This window comes from Carassius auratus, chromosome 41 (genome assembly GCF_003368295.1).
Source record: "Carassius auratus strain Wakin chromosome 41, ASM336829v1, whole genome shotgun sequence".
Lineage (NCBI taxonomy): Eukaryota > Metazoa > Chordata > Actinopteri > Cypriniformes > Cyprinidae > Carassius > Carassius auratus.
The window spans coordinates 4,570,688-4,583,887 of NC_039283.1; the positions used below are offsets into that span (position 1 = coordinate 4,570,688).

The 13,200-nt window shown below is 37.0% G+C and overlaps 9 non-coding genes across 9 annotated transcripts; all 9 read right to left on the reverse strand.

Moving 5' to 3' along the window:
- Positions 1–899: 899 nt before the first annotated feature.
- On the reverse strand, positions 900–972 carry trnat-ugu (transfer RNA threonine (anticodon UGU)). The gene has a single exon. It is a non-coding gene; the product is annotated as a tRNA-Thr (tRNA).
- A 1,121-nt stretch (positions 973–2,093) lies between these two features.
- trnat-ugu (transfer RNA threonine (anticodon UGU)) lies at positions 2,094–2,166 on the reverse strand. Its single transcript has one exon. It is a non-coding gene; the product is annotated as a tRNA-Thr (tRNA).
- Positions 2,167–3,799: 1,633 nt separating this feature from the next.
- On the reverse strand, positions 3,800–3,872 carry trnat-ugu (transfer RNA threonine (anticodon UGU)). Its single transcript has one exon. It is a non-coding gene; the product is annotated as a tRNA-Thr (tRNA).
- Positions 3,873–5,179: 1,307 nt separating this feature from the next.
- On the reverse strand, positions 5,180–5,252 carry trnat-ugu (transfer RNA threonine (anticodon UGU)). The gene has a single exon. It is a non-coding gene; the product is annotated as a tRNA-Thr (tRNA).
- Positions 5,253–6,885: 1,633 nt separating this feature from the next.
- trnat-ugu (transfer RNA threonine (anticodon UGU)) lies at positions 6,886–6,958 on the reverse strand. Its single transcript has one exon. It is a non-coding gene; the product is annotated as a tRNA-Thr (tRNA).
- Positions 6,959–8,253: 1,295 nt separating this feature from the next.
- Positions 8,254–8,326, reverse strand: trnat-ugu (transfer RNA threonine (anticodon UGU)). Its single transcript has one exon. It is a non-coding gene; the product is annotated as a tRNA-Thr (tRNA).
- A 1,625-nt stretch (positions 8,327–9,951) lies between these two features.
- trnat-ugu (transfer RNA threonine (anticodon UGU)) lies at positions 9,952–10,024 on the reverse strand. Its single transcript has one exon. It is a non-coding gene; the product is annotated as a tRNA-Thr (tRNA).
- Positions 10,025–12,320: 2,296 nt separating this feature from the next.
- On the reverse strand, positions 12,321–12,393 carry trnat-ugu (transfer RNA threonine (anticodon UGU)). The gene has a single exon. It is a non-coding gene; the product is annotated as a tRNA-Thr (tRNA).
- A 481-nt stretch (positions 12,394–12,874) lies between these two features.
- On the reverse strand, positions 12,875–12,947 carry trnat-ugu (transfer RNA threonine (anticodon UGU)). The gene has a single exon. It is a non-coding gene; the product is annotated as a tRNA-Thr (tRNA).
- Between the last annotated feature and the right edge of the window lie 253 nt (positions 12,948–13,200).

Below are 13,200 nucleotides of genomic sequence, written 5' to 3' on the forward strand. Positions count from 1 at the left end.
AAATATTAAATCATCATTGTATATACACTCCAGACATTGAGGTTAAAGAAAGCTGTTACCCTCCTTTGGTTTCTCTCAAACCTCCACATCCCAGACCCATGTTCTTCTTCTGGAAGGATTTGTAATAGGGTGGAGTTAAAAAAACCCTCATACTAGACCAGGGCCATCCTTAGCCGACACGGTCTTAGTGATGACCTTATACTAAACTGTACTATAGACCTTATACTAAATAACTTTGTCACTGTCACTTTGACATTACTTTGTAACTATGTCACCTATCAATCATTATTATGTATTAGTAGACTGCTTGATATCTGTTCAAACATTATTTTGATGGTCCCTCAACAGGCATTCAACTGACTATAAGCAACTTTGCAGGTACATTTCAACTAAACCTAACACTAAACCTAACCTAACTGTCTAGTAGTACTGTGGTTGGTTTGAGTTCCTGTGTGTGTGGAGCTGAGAACTGACTGCTGATGGCTTTAGTTTAAAGTATATCGCAGTAAATAGGACAGTATATACTAAATAGAAATAAGACTCACAGCCGAAAGGAATAATTTCTTTAATTAGTTAATCATTTTTTTCTCTTGAAAGCACCTGGTTGGAGCAGCTCACAACGTTGCCTATAAATAAATTATATGGTTTCATTGTATGATGTTGGTCTGCCTGCTATTTGGTCTCTTCAAGAATGACTGTATTTCTCATGCCAACAAAAGCCTCTGTGGATGAACAGGACCTGGTCTAAAGACATGCATGTCCCAGTTTTCCTTCTTCTGTGAAGGTTCATGTTCATCCATATGAGCACATTATGTCATTATTAGTTATTCATTAGTCCTCATCAGCTCCAATCCATGGTCATTTTCAGAACAGGTCACTTTTTCAAAAGGTTTCTGATCAGGCCCCAGCGAGAATTGAACTCGCGACCCCTGGTTTACAAGACCAGTGCTCTAACCACTGAGCTATGGAGCCTCACCTGATGTTTGTCACTCATGTACCTGACATAAACATATCATCTTGAGTTAGCATAACAAAGACACACCTAAAGAGTTGGCAGGCAGCCACAATCAACAACACAAGTGACAACATCCTCAGAGAGGAATTTACATCAAGACTGTAAAACAATGGAATGACTCTCTCTGTGAGGGTAGTTGTCAGTGTGTGTGGATCGATTTTTGGGGTTTTCTGGAGATTGTAAGAAATATTAAATCATCATTGTATATACACTCCAGACATTGAGGTAAAGAAAGCTGTTACCCTCCTTTGGTTCTCTCAAACCTCCACATCCCAGACCATGTTCTTCTTCTGGAAGGATTTGTAATAGGGTGGAGTTAAAAAAACCCTCATACTAGACCAGGGCCATCCTTAGCCGACACGGTCTTAGTGATGACTTATACTAAACTGTACTATAGACCTTTACTAAATAACTTTGTCACTGTCACTTTGACATTACTTTGTAACTATGTCACCTATCAATCATTATTATGTATTAGTAGACTGCTTGATATCTGTTCAAACATTATTTTGATGGTCCCTCAACAGGCATTCAACTGACTATAAGCAACTTTGCAGGTACATTTCAACTAAACCTAACACTAAACCTAACCTAACTGTCTAGTAGTACTGTGGTTGGTTTGAGTTCCTGTGTGTGTGGAGCTGAGAACTGACTGCTGATGGCTTTAGTTTAAAGTATATCGCCAGTAAATAGGACAGTATATACTAAATAGAAATAAGACTCACAGCCGAAAGGAATAATTTCTTTAATTAGTTAATCATTTTTTTCTCTTGAAAGCACCTGGTTGGAGCAGCTCACAACGTTGCCTATAAATAAATTATATGGTTTCATTGTATGATGTTGGTCTGCCTGCTATTTGGTCTCTTCAAGAATGACTGTATTTCTCATGCCAACAAAAGCCTCTGTGGATGAACAGGACCTGGTCTAAAGACATGCATGTCCCAGTTTTCCTTCTTCTGTGAAGGTTCATGTTCATCCATATGAGCACATTATGTCATTATTAGTTATTCATTAGTCCTCATCAGCTCCAATCCATGGTCATTTTCAGAACAGGTCACTTTTCAAAAGGTTTCTGATCAGGCCCCAGCGAGAATTGAACTCGCGACCCCTGGTTTACAAGACCAGTGCTCTAACCACTGAGCTATGGAGCCTCACCTGATGTTTGTCACTCATGTACCTGACATAAACATATCATCTTGAGTTAGCATAACAAAGACACACCTAAAGGAGTTGGCAGGCAGCCACAATCAACAACACAAGTGACACGACGGCTCACTTACCTTTCCATGATGACTTTAAATCCTGGAAAATAAACAAAACAATTTAAGTATATCTTCAAACAATTAATATTTATATAAATAATAGTTTTAAAAGAGATTCCTTAAATGAGGGTAAGTTTGACTGTTCTGGTTGTTGTTTTGAATGCAAGAAGAAAACAGTTGTCACTTTGAGAAATAACATGCTACTAGTGTTCATCTTCTCCTCTATGTCTTTTATTGTGCCTGATGGAGCTGAGATCTGTCTGTTCATCTTCTCAAGCTTCTCCTTCTCATCTGACTCTTCTGCTCTTCCTCCTTCCTCAGTGCAGTGATTGAAGCTTCTTCTTCATCTTGCAGAAACTGATGAAGCTTCATAAACTCCTCTCTAATCTGCTGTTCTGTGAGCTCAGCCTGAGTTTAAACATTAAAAAAAAATAACAGAAGCTGCTCCTTGAATTTAACAAAATGAAAATCTGTTAAAGTGCAGTTTCTGGGAGAACCAATTATGTTACCAATTGTAACCAATTATGTTTTTTTTTTATTTCTAGGAAAAAAAGAGAAATATGTATACTTTGTAAGATGGAAAGACCTCATTGATTGGGCTGAATCTGTGATTGTTGTGTTTTTCTGAGTCTCTGCACACAATACACACAAGCTGTTTATGATCCAAGCAGAAGAGTTTCTCATTGTGGACACTGCAGACCTCCTCAGACCCTGAAGCACTTTCTGCTGTGAATGACTCGCATAAGTTCTTTAACACCAGATTACATGGAGGCTCGTCTCTTGAGGATCTTCTCCTGCAGATGGGACAGTCCTGAATATCCCTGTCTCTCCAGAACTTTTGAAGACACTCTTTACAGATACTATGACTACATGACAGAAGAACAGGAGTCTTAAAGATGTCAAAGCACACTGGACAATTAAGATCTTCTACAGATACTATTTTCACAGAAGCCATTCTCAGCTTTTGAATAAAACCAATGATCTTGATCCTTTGTTTCAATAAACATCTCATATTTTATTGTTTTTGAAGCTGACCAATTATTTTTATATTTGTAAGCTTTATCTGCTTGTGGGTGCATATGGCTGCCTCCACTGTGAATTTCCATTGTGAATTTGAAATGTGTTGCCTCAAAATAAAGTGAAATGATCCCATTCCCATTACAGTTTCAAATGAACAACCTTATTTTTTTATTCTTTATATTTGACATAATATTATTTTACATCAGTAATTTATATCTTTATGTTTACCAAAAACAAAATAATGCACACTGTAGGTCCTGATATCTTGAAATACTCTGGTTGGAGCAGCTCACAGTGTTGCTGGTAAAGTCTCTGATTTTATTGTACTGATGTTGGTCTCATCAAGGATGACTGTTTTTTTCCCAACATGAGTCTCATATCAGCAATTCCACCTTTCCATTTTCTTGAAGGTTTTATGTTCATCCATATGAGTATGTTGCATCTTCATCTTAACTTCAGGGTCATTTTCAGAACGAGTCACCTTTTAAAAATTTGCCCATTTAGGCCCCAGCGAGGATTGAACTCGCGACCCCTGGTTTACAAGACCAGTGCTCTAACCACTGAGCTATGGAGCCTCACTTTGAGTTAGTGTGACAAAGACACACCTGAGATGGCAGGCAGCCTGAGATGTCTTAACAGATGTCAAAGCTAAGGGTGGCTCTAGAAGTTTTTGGGGCCTTTTAATTGTTGTAACATACAACGACTATTTTAACATGTAAGAAAACATGGATATCCATCAACTGTTTTATTCGGACATGATCTTATTTCTGCATTTACTTTCTAGCCCACATAAATCACAGACAAAAGATCAGAAATAAAGAGTGGATCAGAATAGAATTATCAGTAAATATTTATCATCCTGTTTCTGAAACACCATCAGACATTTTCCTTTGATTATTGTGTCATTTTTTAGCTTATATATTTGATTCTTTAATATATATTTTTGTTCGTCATCATGTAGATGATCATGTGTTACGCAGTTTTTCTGTTGTTACATGCACTTTATCTGGTAAAATCCTCAGAGAGGAATTTACATCAAGACTGTAAAACAATGGAAAGACTCTCTCTGTAAGGGTAGTTGTCAGTGTGTGTGGATAAGATGGAATGGTAGAAGCCTGACTAGACATTACAAGTGATGTGTGACAGGGTGGATCAGTCATATAATAGGATTTTACCCCGATGCCTGGCTAGGGCCAGTATAGTCTGTGAAATGTGTTTGAAATGTGTTTTTTTTTTTTTTTTTTTTTGAGGGTTTGTGTGTGATGTCTGAGCAAAGGTTTTTTTTTTTTTTTTTAATCAAGAGTGAGTGGTTTTGAGTGTAGAGCTTGATTTTGAACTGAAAATAGGATGTTTGGGGAATTGGTTGAGATGTTATGGATTTGAGAATATGAGGCATGGTTTGAAGAAATGTTTAAGCAATCGAGAAAAACTGTAATCATCTCTGTATATACACTCCAGACATTGGTGTTTAAGAAATCTGTTATCTTCCTTTGGTTTCTCTCAAACCACAACATCCCAGACCCATGTTCTTCTTCCGGAAAGATTTGTAAGAGGGTGGAGGTAAAAAAAAAGTCACAGCTGAAAGCACCTGGTTGGAGCAGCTCACAACGTTGCCGTTAAATAAATTCTCAGATTTCTTTGTTTTGATGTTGGTCTGCCTGTTATTTGGTCTCTTCAAGAATGACTGTATTTCTCATGCCAACAAGAGCCTGTGTGGAGGAACAGGACCTGGTCTAAAGACATGCATGTGCCAGTTTTCTTCCTTCTGTGAAGGTTCATGTTCATCCATATGAGCACATTATGTCATGTGGTGTTTAGTCCTCATCAGCTCTAATCCAGGGTCATTTTCAGAACAGGTCACTTTTCAAAAAGGTTTCTGATCAGGCCCCAGCGAGAATTGAACTCGCGACCCCTGGTTTACAAGACCAGTGCTCTAACCACTGAGCTATGGAGCCTCACCTGGTATCTGTCACTCATGTACGTGACATAAACATATCATCTTGAGTTAGCATAACAAAGACACACCTAAAGGAGTTGGCAGGCAGCCACAATCAACAACACAAGTGACACGACGGCTCACTTACCTTTCCATGATGACTTTAAATCCTGGAAAATAAACAAAACAATTTAAGTATATCTTCAAACAATTAATATTTATATAAATAATAGTTTTAAAAGAGATTCCTTAAATGAGGGTAAGTTTGACTGTTCTGGTTGTTGTTTTGAATGCAAGAAGAAAACAGTTGTCACTTTGAGAAATAACATGCTACTAGTGTTCATCTTCTCCTCTATGTCTTTTATTGTGCCTGATGGAGCTGAGATCTGTCTGTTCATCTTCTCAAGCTTCTCCTTCTCATCTGACTCTTCTGCTCTTCCTCCTTCCTCAGTGCAGTGATTGAAGCTTCTTCTTCATCTTGCAGAAACTGATGAAGCTTCATAAACTCCTCTCTAATCTGCTGTTCTGTGAGCTCAGCCTGAGTTTAAACATTAAAAAAAAATAACAGAAGCTGCTCCTTGAATTTAACAAAATGAAAATCTGTTAAAGTGCAGTTTCTGGGAGAACCAATTATGTTACCAATTGTAACCAATTATGTTTTTTTTTTATTTCTAGGAAAAAAAGAGAAATATGTATACTTTGTAAGATGGAAAGACCTCATTGATTGGGCTGAATCTGTGATTGTTGTGTTTTTCTGAGTCTCTGCACACAATACACACAAGCTGTTTATGATCCAAGCAGAAGAGTTTCTCATTGTGGACACTGCAGACCTCCTCAGACCCTGAAGCACTTTCTGCTGTGAATGACTCGCATAAGTTCTTTAACACCAGATTACATGGAGGCTCGTCTCTTGAGGATCTTCTCCTGCAGATGGGACAGTCCTGAATATCCCTGTCTCTCCAGAACTTTTGAAGACACTCTTTACAGATACTATGACTACATGACAGAAGAACAGGAGTCTTAAAGATGTCAAAGCACACTGGACAATTAAGATCTTCTACAGATACTATCTTCACAGAAGCCATTCTCAGCTTTTGAATAAAACCAATGATCTTGATCCTTTGTTTCAATAAACATCTCATATTTTATTGTTTTTGAAGCTGACCAATTATTTTTATATTTGTAAGCTTTATCTGCTTGTGGGTGCATATGGCTGCCTCCACTGTGAATTTCCATTGTGAATTTGAAATGTGTTGCCTCAAAATAAAGTGAAATGATCCCATTCCCATTACAGTTTCAAATGAACAACCTTATTTTTTTATTCTTTATATTTGACATAATATTATTTTACATCAGTAATTTATATCTTTATGTTTACCAAAAACAAAATAATGCACACTGTAGGTCCTGATATCTTGAAATACTCTGGTTGGAGCAGCTCACAGTGTTGCTGGTAAAGTCTCTGATTTTATTGTACTGATGTTGGTCTCATCAAGGATGACTGTTTTTTTCCCAACATGAGTCTCATATCAGCAATTCCACCTTTCCATTTTCTTGAAGGTTTTATGTTCATCCATATGAGTATGTTGCATCTTCATCTTAACTTCAGGGTCATTTTCAGAACGAGTCACCTTTTAAAAATTTGCCCATTTAGGCCCCAGCGAGGATTGAACTCGCGACCCCTGGTTTACAAGACCAGTGCTCTAACCACTGAGCTATGGAGCCTCACTTTGAGTTAGTGTGACAAAGACAGACCTGAGATGGCAGGCAGCCTGAGATGTCTTAACAGATGTCAAAGCTAAGGGTGGCTCTAGAAGTTGTTGGGGCCTTTTAATTGTTGTAACATACAACGACTATTTTAACATGTACGAACACATGGATATCTATCAACTGTTTTATTCGGACATGATCTTATTTCTGCATTTACTTTCTAGCCCACATAAATCACAGACAAAAGATCAGAAATAAAGAGTGGATCAGAATAGAATTATCAGTAAATATTTATCATCCTGTTTCTGAAACACCATCAGACATTTTCCTTTGATTATTGTGTCATTTTTTAGCTTATATATTTGATTCTTTAATATATATTTTTGTTCGTCATCATGTAGATGATCATGTGTTACGCAGTTTTTCTGTTGTTACATGCACTTTATCTGGTAAAATCCTCAGAGAGGAATTTACATCAAGACTGTAAAACAATGGAAAGACTCTCTCTGTAAGGGTAGTTGTCAGTGTGTGTGGATAAGATGGAATGGTAGAAGCCTGACTAGACATTACAAGTGATGTGTGACGGGGTGGATCAGTCATATAATAGGATTTTACCCCGATGCCTGGCTAGGGCCAGTATAGTCTGTGAAATGTGTTTTTTTTTTTTTTTTTTTTGAGGGTTTGTGTGTGATGTCTGAGCAAAGGTTTTTTTTTTTTTTTTTTAATCAAGAGTGAGTGGTTTTGAGTGTAGAGCTTGATTTTGAACTGAAAATAGGATGTTTGGGGAATTGGTTGAGATGTTATGGATTTGAGAATATGAGGCATGGTTTGAAGAAATGTTTAAGCAATCGAGAAAAACTGTAATCATCTCTGTATATACACTCCAGACATTGGTGTTTAAGAAATCTGTTATCTTCCTTTGGTTTCTCTCAAACCACAACATCCCAGACCCATGTTCTTCTTCCGGAAAGATTTGTAAGAGGGTGGAGGTAAAAAAAAAGTCACAGCTGAAAGCACCTGGTTGGAGCAGCTCACAACGTTGCCGTTAAATAAATTCTCAGATTTCTTTGTTTTGATGTTGGTCTGCCTGTTATTTGGTCTCTTCAAGAATGACTGTATTTCTCATGCCAACAAGAGCCTGTGTGGAGGAACAGGACCTGGTCTAAAGACATGCATGTGCCAGTTTTCTTCCTTCTGTGAAAGTTCATGTTCATCCATATGAGCACATTATGTCATGTGGTGTTTAGTCCTCATCAGCTCTAATCCAGGGTCATTTTCAGAACAGGTCACTTTTCAAAAGGTTTCTGATCAGGCCCCAGCGAGAATTGAACTCGCGACCCCTGGTTTACAAGACCAGTGCTCTAACCACTGAGCTATGGAGCCTCACCTGGTATCTGTCACTCATGTACGTGACATAAACATATCATCTTGAGTTAGCATAACAAAGACACACCTAAAGGAGTTGGCAGGCAGCCACAATCAACAACACAAGTGACACGACGGCTCACTTACCTTTCCATGATGACTTTAAATCCTGGAAAATAAACAAAACAATTTAAGTATATCTTCAAACAATTAATATTTATATAAATAATAGTTTTAAAAGAGATTCCTTAAATGAGGGTAAGTTTGACTGTTCTTGTTGTTGTTTTTTTAAATGCAAGAAGAAAACAGTTGTCACTTTGAGAAATAACATGCTACTAGTGTTCATCTTCTCCTCTATGTCTTTTATTGTGTCTGATGGAGCTGAGATCTGTCTGTTCATCTTCTCAAGCTTCTCCTTCTCATCTGACTCTTCTGCTCTTCCTCCTTCCTCAGTGCAGTGATTGAAGCTTCTTCTTCATCTTGCAGAAACTGATGAAGCTTCATAAACTCCTCTCTAATCTGCTGTTCTGTGAGCTCAGCCTGAGTTTAAACATTAAAAAAAAATAACAGAAGCTGCTCCTTGAATTTAACAAAATGAAAATCTGTTAAAGTGCAGTTTCTGGGAGAACCAATTATGTTACCAATTGTAACCAATTATGTTTTTTTTTTATTTCTAGGAAAAAAAGAGAAATATGTATACTTTGTAAGATGGAAAGACCTCATTGATTGGGCTGAATCTGTGATTGTTGTGTTTTTCTGAGTCTCTGCACACAATACACACAAGCTGTTTATGATCCAAGCAGAAGAGTTTCTCATTGTGGACACTGCAGACCTCCTCAGACCCTGAAGCACTTTCTGCTGTGAATGACTCGCATAAGTTCTTTAACACCAGATTACATGGAGGCTCGTCTCTTGAGGATCTTCTCCTGCAGATGGGACAGTCCTGAATATCCCTGTCTCTCCAGAACTTTTGAAGACACTCTTTACAGATACTATGACTACATGACAGAAGAACAGGAGTCTTAAAGATGTCAAAGCACACTGGACAATTAAGATCTTCTACAGATACTATCTTCACAGAAGCCATTCTCAGCTTTTGAATAAAACCAATGATCTTGATCCTTTGTTTCAATAAACATCTCATATTTTATTGTTTTTGAAGCTGACCAATTATTTTTATATTTGTAAGCTTTATCTGCTTGTGGGTGCATATGGCTGCCTCCACTGTGAATTTTCCATTGTGAATTTGAAATGTGTTGCCTCAAAATAAAGTGAAATGATCCCATTCCCATTACAGTTTCAAATGAACAACCTTATTTTTTTATTCTTTATATTTGACATAATATTATTTTACATCAGTAATTTATATCTTTATGTTTACCAAAAACAAAATAATGCACACTGTAGGTCCTGATATCTTGAAATACTCTGGTTGGAGCAGCTCACAGTGTTGCTGGTAAAGTCTCTGATTTTATTGTACTGATGTTGGTCTCATCAAGGATGACTGTTTTTTCCCAACATGAGTCTCATATCAGCAATTCCACCTTTCCATTTTCATGTTCATCCATATGAGTATGTTGCATTTTCATCTTAACTTCAGGGTCATTTTCAGAACGAGTCACCTTTTAAAAATTTGCCCATTTAGGCCCCAGCGAGGATTGAACTCGCGACCCCTGGTTTACAAGACCAGTGCTCTAACCACTGAGCTATGGAGCCTCACTTTGAGTTAGCATGACAAAGACATTTGAGATTTCTGCATTTACTTTCTAGCCCACATAAATCACAGACAAATGAACAGTAATAAAGAGTGGATTAACATAGAATTATCAGTAAATATTTATCATCCTATTTCTGAAACACCATCAGGCATTTTCCTTTGATTATTGTGCCATTTTGTAGCTTATATATTTGATTTTTTAAAATATATATTTGTTCGTCATCATGTAGATGATCATGTGTTACACAGTTTTTCTGTTGTTACATCCACTTTTAGTTAATTTTAACATCCTCAGAGAGGAATTTACATTAAGACTGTAAAACAATGGAAAGACTCTCTCTGTGAGGGTAGTTGTCAGTTGTCATGTATCGTTCGTTATCTGGCTCGGCTCTGTGTTCATCTTCAGTTCTCTCTTCACAGCAGTTCAGTCAGTGTACTGTTTGAGTAAATGAATTACTCTGGGATATTGGTTTGTTTAAACTCAGAGGGAGAGTCAGCCACATTAAAAAAGTTAACAGCTTAAGTCAATTGTGGATTAATGCGTACTGGAGACACGAATCGTTTAAAACGATTCAATTCAATTTGGTGAACTGGTTCAAGAAGATCTGGTTACATCGAATTATGCTTTCGCAAACCGGATATCACAAACTGCTTTGTTTTGAACTCTCTCTCACAACAGACACGGAAGAGAAGACAATGCTGAATAAAGTTGTCGTTTTTGCTATTTTTGGACCAAAATGTATTTTCGATGCTTCAAAAAATTCCAACGGACCCTCTGATGTCACATGGACTACTCTGATTATGTTTTTCTTAACTTTCTGGACATGGACAGTATACAGTACACACAGTTTCAATGGAGGGACTGAGAGCTCTTGATTTAAATCTAAAATATATTGAACTGTGTTCTGAAGATGAATGGAGGTCTTACGGGTTTGGAACGACATGAGGGTGAGTTATTAATGACATAATAAAGATTTTTGGGTGAACTATCCCTATAATGGAAAATATACTAGTGTCTAAAAAAGTACTAGTAACATGAAAAAAGATACTAGTACAGCTTATAGATTAAATGTTACAAAGGCTTGCCAAACTCAGGGTCATTTATGGACTCAGAGAAACAAACTACATGTTATCATACATGTCTATATATACCAAAATATAGATATGAAATATCTGAGACGGTTTCATTACTCATTTTCCACCATTTCTGAATATATACAGATACAATCTGCATCTTTCTCTCCTCTCCGAGTGAGTTTGAGTCTGACAGTCATCTGTCTCCTGTCAATTACAGTCTAAATGTCTGCGCGGGATTGCAGGTATTCCTCATTATTATAATCATTCCCGTGCAAATGTGGCGAGCGCTTTATTGTAACATGAAAATACTGTCATGTAATCACAGAAAACTGGATGCGAGCTCTCAAATAGGCCTAACTTTAATTAACTGCTTGGTTGCAGGCTGTGTGCAGTCACGATCTCTCCGTGCTTTTTAAGTAGAAATTATTTATCTTTGCTCCTGGATTAAACTTTGTCAAAAGTTATCAAATATTCAGAATAGATCCACACCTGACCGATGAAAATCCTTCTAGAAATTTTATTGGTTGAAAGTGAAATGCCCCAGAAAGTCTTTAAACTAAGATGGAAATTTTATTTATTTACCATGTAAAATTATGCTAGAAATGTTATGGAATGGGATATTTGTCTGATTTGGACAAATAAATATCCTAATCTGTCTACTGCATCACTACATTGTACAGTCATTACAGGTCAAAGCTATCTGGTGTTCCATTTACATAAATAGGCCTAAATATACTGTATATGGCTTTGCTTGTAAAAATTCAGTCATATTTTGAATACCCCAAACTGAATTGAGGTCATTTGTTTTATAATTTTATTACTGACTGTGTACTTGTCTTTTTTTTTTTGGTAAATTCAGTTCAGTTTGAAATCAAATTTAAAGCTTCCTTGTGCTGAAAGTTACCTTATTTTAATGACACAAATACACAGAATGAGCAAATGTTTAAGATTGAGATTTTTGTAATGGTAATTGGGGGCATAATATTTATATGTGTAAATAAAAGCCTATGTAAAATCTATTCATCATATAAGGTAAATCTTTCTTTTTAGAAGAGTTGGATTAAACTAATTTCAAAGCTTGAAATAATGAGTGCCTTGAAAAAATGGATGGACAAAAGTATGTATATATCTACAAGTATATGGCAGTATACAGCATGTCATATGGTGTTTAGTCCTCATCAGCTCTAATCCAAAGTCATTTTCAAAAGGTTTCTAATCAGGCCCCAGCGAGAATTGAACTCGCGACCCCTGGTTTACAAGACCAGTGCTCTAACCACTGAGCTATGGAGCCTCACCTGTTCTTCAATTGTCCTTATTACAATATGAAAGGTACTGACAATCTTTGTGCATCAGTAAGGGTGTGCCTGGCATACCAGAAGTGAGCACAAGTCACGTGATCAACTATCCAGTACAGTCCTTCTTACATCACAGACATCAAGTCAGTCATATCACAAGAGGAGCATGTTATGACATTTTCAAAAAATGTAAACATTTCCTATTATTATCAATGTTGAAAACAGTTGTACTGCTTAATATTTTGTTTGAATGTCATGACTTTCACTTTTTTTCTATTGAAATACTCTGGTTGGAGCAGCTCACAGTGTTGCTGGTAAAGTCTCTCTTTTTCCCAACATGAGTCTCATATCAGCAATTCCATCTTTCATTTTTCTTGAAGGTTTAATGTTCATCCATATGAGCACAGTATGTTGAATCATCATCTTAACTTCAGGGTCATTTTCAGAACAGGTCACCTTTTAAAAATTTGTCCATTTAGGCCCCAGCGAGGATCGAACTCACGACCCCTGGTTCACAAGACCAGTGCTCTAACCACTGAGCTATGGAGCCTCACCTGCGTTTACTTTGTCTTGTCTTGTCACAGACAAAGGATCAGAATAGAATTATCAGTAAATGTTTATCATCCTGTTTCTGAAACACCATCAGACATTTTCCTTTGATTATTGTAAACTGTAATCATCTCTGTATATACACTCCAGACATTGGTGTTTAAGAAATCTGTTATCTTCCTTTGGTTTCTCTCAAACCACCAGATCCCAGACCCATGTTCTTGTTCCGGAAGGATTTGTAAGAGGGTGGAGGT